We start from the raw sequence: 12397 nt of genomic DNA on the forward strand, positions 1-12397 counted from the left end.
TAGATGACATCATCACCATGTGACCAGTAACCTAGCAATATTACTGGTCACATGGCTATGAGGTCATCACAGGAGTGTTGCAGAAGTTAACTGTGGAGCTTTCTTGTGTGAAGATTACATCAGAAAAAGGTGACAGGGGCTCTTATGCTAATATACTGTAAACTACTGTATAGTGGGGTTCTGTATACTGTGTGGGGGCCTGTATACTGTGGGGGCTGTATACTGTGGTGGGTTGTATACTGTGTGGGACTGTATACTGTGTGGGGGCTGTATACTGTGTGGTGGGCTGTATACTGTGTGGTGGGCTGTATACTGTGAGGGGCCTGTATACTGTGGGGGGACTGTATACTGTGTGGGACTGTATACTGTGGGGGGCCTGTATACTGTGGGGGGTCTGTATACTGTGGGGGGCTGTATACTATGTGGGGGACTGTATACTCTGTGGGACTGTATACTGTGTGGGGCCTGTATACTGTGGGGGACATGTATACTGTGGGGGGCCTGTATACTGTGTGGGACTGTATACTGTGGGGGCCTGTACACTGTGGTAGGGCTGTATACTGTGTGGGACTGTATACTGTGTGGGACTGTATACTGTGGGGGGCCTGTATACTGTATACTGTGGGTGGTGTATAGTGTGGAGTGCTATACTGCTGTACTGTATAGTGTGGGGGGCTGTATAGTGTGGGGGGCTGTATCATGTATAGTTTGGGGTGCTGTATACGGTGAGGTGCTATACTGCTCTACTGTATACTGTGAGGTGTTGTATACTGTGGGGTGCTGTATACTGTGGGCTGCTATACTGCTCTACTATATACTGTGGGGTACTGTATAGTGTGGGGTGCTATACTGCATACTGTGGGTTGCTGTATACTATAGGGTGCTATACTGCATACTGTGGAGTGCTGGGGTGCACTGTAACACTAGGGTGAGCCGATGTCACGGACGGTGTACAGGAAACAAGACAAAGCAACATGCATATATGACTCACTGGATCCAAAGCTAAGGAACCAAAAGGGAGACCCCTGCACAAGACCTAGAACTTGGCTGCTCAGCCTATGCAAAGATCCCAAAGGTGGATGGTTGCATATCCACGTACCTCGACTATATAACCCCTGAACACCCTACAATAGTGAGAGGACACGACCACCGGCTCCCTACACCAGACACGGAGGGAGTCAGGGTCACCTGGGATCCAGCAAGCAAAAAGTAACTGATAAATGTACAGCACTTAACTTTGTAGCAGACTGGGAAACAGGATCAGCATGCACACACACTCCAGGAAGAAGTATAAGCCGCCAGGTAAAGCATTATAGGGAGGAATTTAAAGGGAAGCAATCAGTCCAACTACATGACAGCTGAGAGAGGCTAACGAGATGAGGAACTGAATACCACAACAAAGAAAACTCAAGGAGGAGGTTCTGAAAGGCCTCTGTCAGAGCTTCTCAGCTGTCTGGTTGTGACAGTACCCCTCCCTCTACGAGTGGACTCCGGACACTCAGAAAGCACCTTCTCAGGATGGGACCTATGAAAAGCCCTGATGAGACAAGAGGCCTTAATGTCCGTCACTGGGACCCACATCCTCTCCTCAGGACCATAACCCTCCCAATGAACAAGGTACTGAAGAGAACCGCGGACAAGACGAGAATCCACAATCCTAGAGACCTGAAATTCAAGATTCCCATCAACTATAATCGGAGGAGGAGGCAAAGATGAGGGTACAATGGGTTGAACATAAGGTTTCAATAAGGACTTATGAAAAACATTATGGATCTTCCAAGTCTGAGGAAGATCAAGACGGTAGGCAACAGGATTGATGACAGACAGGATTTTGTAAGGCCCAATAAACCTAGGACCCAACTTCCAGGAGGGAACCTTCAATTTGATATTCTTGGTAGACAACCACACCAGATCACCAACATTCAGGTCCGGACCAAGCACACGTCTCTTATCTGCCACACGCTTATATCTCTCACTCATGCTCTTTAGATTATCCTGAATCTTTTGCCAAATAGATGACAAAGACGAGGAGAATCTGTCCTCATCAGGTAAACCAGAAGACCCCTCTCCCGAGAAAGTCCCAAACTGCGGATGAAACCCATATGCACCAAAAAATGGTGACTTATCAGAGGACTCCTGACGACGGTTATTTAAAGCAAACTCAGCAAGGGACAAAAAAGAACACCAATCCTCCTGATTCTCCGCCACAAAACAGCGCAGATATGTCTCCAGATTCTGATTGACGCGCTCTGTCTGGCCATTCGACTGCGGGTGGAAAGCAGAAGAGAATGACAACCAAACCCCCAAGCGAGAACAGAAAGCCTTCCAGAATCTGGAAACAAACTGCGTGCCCCTATCAGAGACTATGTCTGAAGGAATACCGTGCAATTTGACAATGTGATCAATAAATGCCTGCGCCAGCGTCTTAGCATTGGGCAAACCAGGAAAAGGGATGAAATGCACCATTTTGCTAAAACGGTCCACCACCACCAGAATCACAGTCTTCCCCGAGGAACGAGGCAGGTCCGTTATGAAGTCCATGGACAGATGTGTCCAAGGACGGGAAGGAATGGGTAAGGGAAGGAGAGGACCTGATGGCCGTGAATGAGGGACTTTGGCACGAGCGCAAGTCTCAGCAGGCTGCCACAAAACCCTCAACCGACTTACGAAGCGCAGGCCACCAGAATCTCCGAGCGATGAGATCCAGTGTGGCTCTTGCCCCCGGGTGCCCAGCAAGGACCGTATCGTGGTGTTCCTTAAAAATCTTGTGTCTTAAAGCGAGAGGCACAAACAACCTCCCAGGAGGACAAAGATCAGGAGCCTCTGACTGGGCTGCCTGCACCTCTGCCTCCAATTCAGAAAAAAGAGCAGAGACCACCACACCTTCAGCCAAAATGGGACCCGGGTCTTCAAAATTCCCGCCTCCCGGAAAACAACGTGACAGGGCATCTGCCTTCACATTCTTAACTCCAGGGCGGAAAGTGACAACAAAATTAAATCTTGAAAAGAACAAAGACCATCTGGCCTGTCTCGGGTTCAGACGCTTGGCTGACTCCAAGTCGGCCAGATTTTTATGGTCAGTAAACACGGTAATAGGGTGTCTGGCTCCCTCCAGCTAATGGCGCCATTCCTCAAAAGCCAACTTGATGGCCAACAATTCCCTATCTCCCACATCGTAATTTCTCTCTGCGGAGGAGAGTTTTTTCGAGAAAAAGGCACACGGTCGCCATTTGGCAGGAGAGGAACCCTGAGACAAGACCGCACCCATACCCACCTCAGAAGCATCAACCTCAACTATGAAGGGTAAATAAATATCAGGTTGCACCAAGATGGGAGCGGAAGCAAAACTCTCCTTGATATTAGAAAAAGCCTTACGCGCCTCTACCGACCAAGAAGAAAAATCTACCCCCTTTCTGGTCATATCAGTGAGTGGTTTAACAATAGAGGAATAATTCAAAATAAACTTTCTGTAATAATTGGCAAAGCCCAAAAAACGCATCAGCGCCTTCTGATTCTCAGGAAGCTCCCACTCAAGCACAGCGCGGACCTTCTCGGGGTCCATGCGAAAACCAGAAGCGGAGAGAAGAAACCCCAGAAATTGAATTTCTGGAACCGCAAACACACATTTTTCCAGTTTCGCATATAATTTATTCTCCCGCAGAATGAGCAAGACCTGACGTAAATGTTCCTTATGAGTTTTGAAATCAGGAGAAAAATCTAAATGTCATCCAAATACACTAATACAAATTTTCCCATCAAATGATAAAAAATGCTGTTCACGAAATGCTGAAAAACGGCTGGGGCATTCATCAAACCAAAAGGCTTAACCAAATTTTCAAAATGGCCCTCAGGGGTATTGAAGGCCGTCTTCCATTCGTCTCCTTCTCTGACCCTGACCAGGTTGTATGCCCCTCTTAGATCTAATTTGGAAAAAACTTTAGCCCCAACAACCTGGTTAAACAGGTCCGGGATTAGAGGAAGCGGATAAGGGTCACGAATTGTGATACTGTTCAGCTCCCTGAAATCCAGACAAGGTCTTAAAGAACCATCTTTTTTCTTAACAAAGAAAAAACCAGCGGCAACAGGTGACTTTGAGGGTCGTATGTGTCCTTTTCTCAGACTCTCAGAGATATAAGCACGCATAGCGATCCTCTCAGGTTGGGAAAGATTGTATAAACGAGATTTAGGCAGCTTGGCGCCTGGGATGAGATTAATAGGGCAATCGTACTCCCTGTGCGGGGGCAAATCCTGAACTCCACTCTCAGAGAAGACATCCGAAAATTCAGAGAGAAAAGATGGTACAGTCTTAGTAGCAACCTCAGAAACAGATGTCGTGAGGCAATTCTCTCTGCAAAAGTCACTCCAACCATTTATTTGCCTCGCTTGCCAATCAATGGTGGGATTATGTTTAATGAGCATGGGTAGCCCCAACACTAGAGGAGTAGGCAAACCGCTAAGGACGAAACATGACACATCCTCAACATGAGCATCACTCACAATTAAACGGATATTGTGAACTATGCCTTTTAATGATTTCTGAGAAAGTGGAGCGGAATCAATAGCAAAAACAGGAATATCCTTTCCCAAAGTGCACACCTGGAAACCATGAGTTATTGCAAATTGACTATCAATGAGATTGACCGCTGCTCCACTATCCACAAAAATCTCACAAAAAATGTTCTTGCTCTCTAGCGCCACCCTAGCAGGCAGGACAAAACGGGAACTACAAGCAAACGGAAAACCTTCAATTTCCGCCTCAACCCTGCCAATAGTAACAGACGGAACATTTTTAAAAGATTTTTTCCTCTTTGTTTCTTTATTACTCCCAGAGAACTGCCTGAATCTCCTAGAGGGACAAACATTTGCCGAATGATTTATACCTCCACAACAAAAACAAACCCTCCCATGCGGGCTGAATCTTCTATTGTCAGAAGCAATCAACCCCAGCTGCATGGGCTCCTGCTCAGAAGGGGCTGACAGCGACTGAGACCCCTGTGCACAGAATGGGACCGCTGCACTGTCCTGGGACTGAGTATGACAGGAAGGAGAGATCTCTCCTCTCTCTCTAAGATGCCTGTCAATACGAACATGCTGAAACATAGCAGAGTCCAAGGAAATAGGCCTTTCATGAAAGGCAAATGCATCTTTCAATCCCTCTGAAAGACCATGGCAAAATTGACTTTGGAGTGCAGCATCATTCCAACCAGTATCAGCTGCCCATCTTCGAAATTCTGAGCAGTATATCTCTGCGGATTGTTTACCCTGGCATAATAGACGTAGTCTAGACTCAGCCAGAGCAATACGATCCGGATCATCATATATCTGACCCAGGGCTAAAAAGAATTCATCCACTGAACGGAGGGGCCGTGCCCCCTCCGGCAGCGAAAAGGCCCAGGACTGAGCGTTACCCCTGAGCAGTGATATAATGATCCCCACCCTCCGTTCCTCATCACCAGAGGAATGGGGAAGAAGGCGGAATGGAGTTTGCAAGCCTCTCTAAAACGCACAAAATTCTCACTACCCCCAGAAAATGTATCCGGGAGCGAGATCTTAGGCTCAGAACAAACTCCATGAACGCCAGCTGAACCGGTCACTTGAAGCTGAGAAAAAGTCCTGCGGAGATGAGCTACCTCCAATGAAAGACCCTGAAGGCGCTCAGCCAAAAGTGAAACTGGATCCATGCTTGAGACGGTTTTGGCGGCTTATAATGTCACGGACGGTGTACAGGAAACAAGACAAAGCAACATGCATATATGACTCACTGGATCCAAAGCTAAGGAACCAAAAGGGAGACCCCTGCACAAGACCTAGCACTTTCCCTGGCTGCTCAGCCTATGCAAAGATCCCAAAGGTGGATGGTTGCATATCCACGTACTTCGACTATATAACCCCTGAACACCCTACAATAGTGAGGGGACACGACCACCGGCTCCCTACACCAGACATGGAGGGAGTCAGGGTCACCTGGGATCCAGCAAACAGAAACTAACTGATAAATGTACAGCACTTAACTTTGTAGCAGACTGGGAAACAGGATCAGCATGCACACACACTCCAGGAATAAGTATAAGCCGCCCAGTAAAGCATTATGGGGAGGAATTTAAAGGGAAGCAATCAGTCCAACTACATGACAGCTGAGAGAGGCTAACGAGATGAGTAACTGAATACCACAACAAAGAAGAACTCAAGGAGGAGGTTCTGAAATGCCTCTGTCAGAGCTTCTCAGCTGTCTGGTTGTGACAGCCGAGCCCTGGTCTCCTTCCTGCAGAGCGGTGCCCACTTCCAGCCTGAGCCCAGCTGCCCAGAGCACTGATCCTGAGCCGCTGGAGCTTTCAGAACTGGAAGTATTTATATCACTGTACTCTACCAGGTGTGTGGATTTTTTGTGTGTGTGTTGTGGTGGAAGGTGTGATTGCCTGCTAAGGTGTGGGAAGGCGGGATCCAGGGGGCCCAAGTAAATTTTTGCCAAGGGTCCAATCAATATTAAAGACGGCCCTGGTTGGAACTGACAGCTGGGGTCAAGCTGAAACCAGTGGGATCAAAAAAGAACTCAAATCCTGGCTTCTTAACCTCTTAGTTACCACTTGATGTCAATAGTAACCATGGAATTAGTGTTGAGCGAACTTGTGGTTTCAAGTCCAACGTACAAGGTTCGGGTTACCTAAGAATTCCGTTATGGATTCTACTTAACCACGGACCATACGTAGTAGCAGAATCCATAACTGAATTCTTAGATGACCATAACCTTGAAAGTCAAATTTGAAACCACAAGTTCACTCAACACTAACATGGAATCTATGGTATAAAACCTACAAATAACTACCCGACTGCTAACAAATTAATATCATTTTATTACACAATTGCAAAAAGCGTTGTCCATTTGATTATTATGTAATATGTTTTCTGCACTTGCACCGACAGATCAATGAACAGTATCCACTGGGTTCATCCTACAGATTATGTCCCTGCACCTATGTTCTTTTAATCATGTTTGTGAGATAGCTTTTTGCAATTATGTAATAAAATGATATTAATTTATAAGCGGTCTGGTAGTTATTTGTAGCTTTTATGTTATGGTGTGTACCACAGGCTTATGTGTGTAATTCTATTCATGTGTTTGAATAGTCAAGGAATCCCTGGTTGGGGCATATATTGGTTATTATGGAATCTATGGTGTTTATCAAAGTGACTTAACTCGCCATCGTCCACGATGGATTACCATGGCAGCCAGAGGGTCTGATAGGCTCTCAGTGTAATACTTGGAGGAGTAATACAGTTATAAGAGATCAGTTTATTACAAAGTCCTCTCATGGAACTAAGAAAAAAATTTAATCAGAGTTTAAAAATATTTTAAAAAGTACAAGAAATCAATCAGCTTTTTGGTTAATCTTTATTTAATTTTTTTATGGGGTTTAACATGCAATATAGATGACATGATAACTGAGATGATTACAAGAACACCAAATTTATATAGTTTTTATGTTTTCCTACTTTTGCATCATGAAATTGCTTTTTAATTAAAACCATTTTAGTGTACACATGACGTTTTTGTTTATTTTAATAATTTTTTGGGAGGCGAGTATTCTGCAAGTGTTTTTTATTTTTTATTTTTTTATGCATGAAAAATAGAAGCTGTTCAAGCACATTTTTGATCAAACTGTGTCGGGACCATCTACCAACGTCATCCAAAATAATGCGTAATCCCTAGTTCTTTTGTTTGCATGTATAATGGTGAGCTGCCATGCATATTCTGTTTGTCTTCTGCATTAGCTGCGGTCCAAATTTGCACTTGTTAATATTCATGCAGCAAATCTACAGTGTTGTACACTACCCGCAAAATAAATTAACATTTTAGCAATTCTCACATGAGGCAGAAAACATGCCTATTGCATACTTGTGAACTATAGAAGCTTTGTAATAGTTATTTTTTGTCTCCTGCACGTAAAAAGAGTACTGTCTCCTTTATATGAGCTTTGTGTAGTGCAGCACACAAAGATCCTGGCAACAGACAATGTAATTGACCCTATCCTGTCCCTAATGATAAAACCTGACTTACTACATAGTAATTCAATCTACCTAACTAAATACAGTATATGTTCTTCACAATCCCTACACTGTCTATATCTACTTATGTCTGTCTTGTTTGTCATATCAGTAGCTGAGATCAAATGTCATCAGGCTGACTGCAAAGCATCATGGTAGATCCCACCAGCCTGGGTTCATGCGATCTTCTGTCTTCATCTTTTAAAAGTAAAATGGTAGACAGCACTTTACGTGATTTATCTAAAGAGAAGCACCAAAATTTTGAATTCATTTGAAAAAACAAATTTTTGTAAAATTCTAAATGTATTGATTCTTTTAGAATTACCCTGCTCATCTTCAATTTGGACCCAAATTGAATCTGACAACTAGAGTTTAGCGGACACCTGGATGTTCGGGTTCGACTAGTTCGGCCAAACTTGAAAAAAAAGTTCGGGTTTGGGACCCGAACTTGAACCCGAACCCCATTGAAGTCAATGGGGACCCGAACTTATGGGCACTAAAATGGCTCTAAAATAGTCCTGGAAAGGGCTAGAGGGCTGCAAAAGGCATCAAAATGTGCTTAAGAGCATGGCAACTGTTCTGCAAACAAATGTGGATAGGGAAATGACTTAAAATATCATAAAATACAGAAAAATGTAAAATAACAATCTGGATCTAGGAGTAGGAAGTTGAGGAGGGGGTGGATGTGGCGGTGTAGGTTGACGTGGCGGTGTAGGTGGAATCGGCGGTGAAGGAGAATAGGTAGCCAACACTGATTTGTTTTATGTTTTATTAAAAAATTGGGGTATCCCCCAAAATATTGGGACATATAACAAAATAAAACAAAGAATAAGTGCACTTGAGTACAAGAATGGATGGTTGAGGCTGTTATAAATGTCTATGCTGCACAAGGTACGGACCAGTCCTGTGGGATCCATGCCTGGTTCATTTTAATAAAACGTAAGCTTGTCCACTTTGGCTGCGGCCTGTGATAATGCTGTCTGCCGTACTAAACACACGTTCACACTATACACTGGCTGCAGGGCAGGTCAGCACCTCCAAGGCTGACAAAGCTTTTCCACATTTTGGCCATGCTAACCCTGCCTTCTCAGGTGCTGGTGGTGCCCCAGCTGCGTTGGCGACATCTTCATCCTCTTCTGCCTTTGCCTTGTGCTTCCACTGTGCCCCCGCTGTCAGGTGGGAATGCCATCAGCAGCGTGCGCTTGTAGTCGGCCACTTTCCGATCAGTAACAGATGTTTTCACTAAATTTAGTTCCCTGTCAGCAATGCAGAGCAGGGGTTCATTCACGGCAAAAGTGGGTTCATGTCACCAAGCAATATAACAGAGGATTTTTTGAGATTTAGGCCCATGTCACCCAGGCACAGCAGGGGTTCATTCACGGCAAAACTAGCTTCATGTCACCCAGCAATAGAACAGAGGATTTTAAGAGATTTAGGCCCATGTCACCCAGGCACAGCTGGGGTTCATTTATGGCAAAAGGGGGCTCATGTCACCCAGCAATAGAACAGAGGATTTTGAGAGATTTAGGCCCCTGTCACCCAAGTACAGCAGGGGTTAATTCACGGCAAAACTAGCTTCATGTCACCCAGCAATAGAACAGAGGATTTTGAGAGATTAAGGCCCATGTCACCCAGGCACAGCAGGAGTTTGTATACGCCAAAAATGGTAAAATGTCACCCGAAAATTGAAAATAAGATTTTTTTCAATTTAGGGCACTAAAATGTGCACTTTTTTGATTAAAATGGCTCTAAAATAGCCCTTGAGGCTAGAGGGATGTAAAGGGCAGTAAAATGTGCTTAAGAGCATGGCAACTGCTCTGCAAACAAATGTGGATAGGGAAATAACTTTAAAAAATTAAAAATTATTGACCTGCAACTCAGAGGAGGAGGTGAATATGGAATCGGAGGTTGAGGAGGCGGTGAATGTGGTGTTTTAGGTGGAGGCAGGAATGGAGGAGGAGGAGGTAGCCAACAATGTTTATTTTAAATTTTTTATTGGGGTAGGTAGCCCCCAAAATATTGGGACAAATAAAAAAGAAGAAAACAAAGAATCATTGCGCTTGACTTGAGTACAAGAATGTATGTTTAATGGTGGTATACATGTCTATTCTGCACAAGGTTCAGACAAGTCTTGTGGGATCCAAGCCTGGTTCATTTTAATGAAGGTTAGCTTGTCCACATTGGCTGTGGACAGGCGGCTACGCTTGTCTGCGATGAAGCCCCATGCCATGCTAAACACACGTTCAGATATACACTGGCTGCAGGGCAGGCCAGCACCTCCAAGGCATAAAGGGCAATCTCAGGCCATGTGCCCAATTTGGAGACCCAGAAGTTGAAGGGGGCAGACCCGTCATTCAGTACGTGAAGGCGTGTGCACACATACTGCGCCACCATGTTGCTGAAATGCTGCCTCCTGCTAGGACGTTCCATATTAGCTGACCGTTCCATCCGGTCAGCGTAACACCTTCACCACCAACTTCAGCACAGCCAGGGGTAAACGACAGCAGACGGTTTTAAAACTTATCTGTTTGGGGGACAAACCACACACCGCGCAGGAGCTGTGGACGGGCCTTGAACAACAGACTGATGAGTGGTTTGTGACAGTCAGCCTCAAGCCCCAACAGTTGGCACCTATGAGATAACCTTTTGCAAATACAAAAGGGGGGACATGGTGTCAGGGAACACCCACCCCCTTTTGGTATGTGAAAAGGTATGCGGTAATGAAATGGTTAATAAATTTACTTACCTGTATAGTGCTGGACTGAACTTGATCTCGAGGTCACTGGTGGATCGTGATTGGTCCGTGGGTAACGGTCAGCACGAGTCACCTGTAAGAAAAGAAAGTTTCAGTTACTTACAGCGCATTCTGGAGCTGACAGCAAAGAATCCGGACCAGCTCTGCGATGGAGGACCTTATGAGGCAGCTTGTGGAGAAAGCCGCGTCCCAAGGCGGTGAAGAATGGCTACGATCCTGCTTACTGCTTGAGACAAGTGCCGGTAATCCTGCTCTTCAATCAGCTGAAGCTGGCTGCGCTGCTTATCTCAGTGAGAGCGCAGAGCCAGTGAGGAATGCAGAGGTCATCGATTGCGATCCTCCTGCATTATCTCAGACACTCTCGCCGCCGAGGAGGAAGAGAATCAGAAAAGAAAAACATTGATTTTCTCCTGTAAGGCATACAACAGGATCCAGGCAGAAGAAAAATGCTGCGCCACCTGGCGCGAGCAGAAGGAACGACAATCGCAAGCAACAACATCAGTTACCATCGGACAGTTTAACTGCTGCTGCTCGAGCTCCCTGTACTATTAACCCTCAGCAGGAATTTCAAATAGAGGATTCAGCTCCTTCTTCAAGCAAATCCTCTCAAGGTAATTTGCATACACCTACCCCTATATTTTCTTCTGGGGATCAAACCACAAGGAATGCTAATAGCAATATTCAGTTATTTAAAGAATTTTTATACTTTTTAGAGCAGAGAGAAAATCTTCAGGGGTTAGATACACCTTGGTCCCCCCCTGTGGATGAAATTATTTCTCCTGAGAATCAGTTTAATTCTGATAAAATTAGGATGCCTAGTAAGGAAAAAAAAAAATTCCCTTGTACTGATGGAAATAGTGGATTAAAAGATATTTCATTTAAAGAAACATTACCATGTGAAATGTCTCCACTAGGTTTCCATTTATCTTCAAGTACAAGGAAAAAAATATGGAATTGTGAATATATTGATTTATTAACGCTGTTACCATCTGTTAAAGATAAAAAAGAAGAGGACGATAAAAAGAAAGCGAGCACACAGAAGAACATTTTTGCTTGGATTCAAGCTTTTTGTATTTTCGGTGCAGTTTTAGGTGAAAAACACCCCTCTCTTTGTAGCGGTCTATTTCATCATATGGAATCCGTTTTAGAAGCTTTTAGAAATTTCGGAGGTTCCGCTTGGTTTAATTATGATGAGTCGTTCCGTCAAAAATTAGCTGTTTACCCTGACCTTAGATGGGGATTTAAAGACGTTGGATTATGGCTCAATCTAATGCTGCCCCACCGCTCTCATAATTTTCGCATTCAACCCCCTAGAAAAGGATTCTGTTTTGCCTATAACGAATCCGCCTGTAAATGGCAAAGTAACTGTAAATATAGGCATGAATGCTCACATTGTACAGGCGCTCACCCCTTATTCAAATGCTTCAAAAGGAATGCCAGTAATAAAGAAGGAAATAAAAATAGTGACTCCTCTGAATCTGGAAAGATTAATTCAATGTATAAAATTCTTTCCAGACAGGGAGAAGGCCCATCTACTAATTGAAGGTTTTTCTTCTGGTTTCTATGTGCCGGAATTTAAAGGTCACGGTTGTGTTTTAG

At 44.5% G+C, this 12397-nt stretch overlaps 1 protein-coding gene and 1 long non-coding RNA gene across 3 annotated transcripts in view; one reads left to right on the top strand and one right to left on the bottom strand.

The window, feature by feature from the left end:
* The window catches only part of LOC122934196, a 37791-nt gene extending 26803 nt beyond the window's left edge, over positions 1-10988 (bottom strand). Inside the window, exon 1 of the long non-coding RNA XR_006388638.1 lies at positions 10790-10988. This is a non-coding gene — a long non-coding RNA (uncharacterized LOC122934196). The remainder of the gene's footprint in view (positions 1-10789) is intronic.
* LOC122934193 (cytochrome P450 2C5-like) overlaps positions 1-12397 on the top strand; it is a 64087-nt gene that overhangs the window by 8077 nt on the left and 43613 nt on the right. Inside the window, exon 1 of one of the 2 annotated variants that reach the window (XM_044289476.1) lies at positions 11166-11409. The exons of the other annotated variant lie outside the window; for it this stretch is intronic. The gene's annotated coding sequence lies outside the window, so the exon portion shown is untranslated. Of the gene's footprint in view, positions 1-11165; positions 11410-12397 lie in introns of those variants that run through there. 2 annotated transcript variants of the gene reach the window in all.

The sequence above is a fragment of the Bufo gargarizans genome, chromosome 4, assembly GCF_014858855.1.
Source record: "Bufo gargarizans isolate SCDJY-AF-19 chromosome 4, ASM1485885v1, whole genome shotgun sequence".
NCBI classification, from domain to species: Eukaryota; Metazoa; Chordata; class Amphibia; order Anura; family Bufonidae; genus Bufo; species Bufo gargarizans.